Source organism: Penaeus monodon, chromosome 20 (assembly GCF_015228065.2).
Source record: "Penaeus monodon isolate SGIC_2016 chromosome 20, NSTDA_Pmon_1, whole genome shotgun sequence".
NCBI lineage: Eukaryota > Metazoa > Arthropoda > Malacostraca > Decapoda > Penaeidae > Penaeus > Penaeus monodon.
In genome coordinates, this window is record NC_051405.1 from 12,260,430 (window position 1) to 12,260,850 (window position 421).

Sequence of the window (421 nt, forward strand, 5' to 3'; positions counted from 1 at the left end):
TCTTTGCATCGGCACGTCCTCATCGGGCTCTCGATCTTATCCTGCTCAGCGACGCCCTGAATCACACTTCGCCTTTACCTGTCCACACTACAGCCTGTGGACAACGCATCGTGCTCCATTCTTAGCCAATACATTTACACCACACAATGCTTGTTCGCGCACTACCCGTCACCTCTCTTTCCCGCATCGTCGGTTCCTCGCGTTCCTTGTTTTTTTTTTTATTACAAACCCAAATGCTTTTCGTCTGCTCCTGTCTTTTCTTCCCCCTACCACGCCTCAGAATCTTGCTCTAGATTTCGCCGTGTCTTTTTTTCTTGTATATTATTCAAATCTGATTGGATGTATATGGCAACAGCCCGTTGATTGCTTATTTGCATATGAAGTCAAGTTCATTGCGGTGCAGAGTACAGCTGTAGATAAT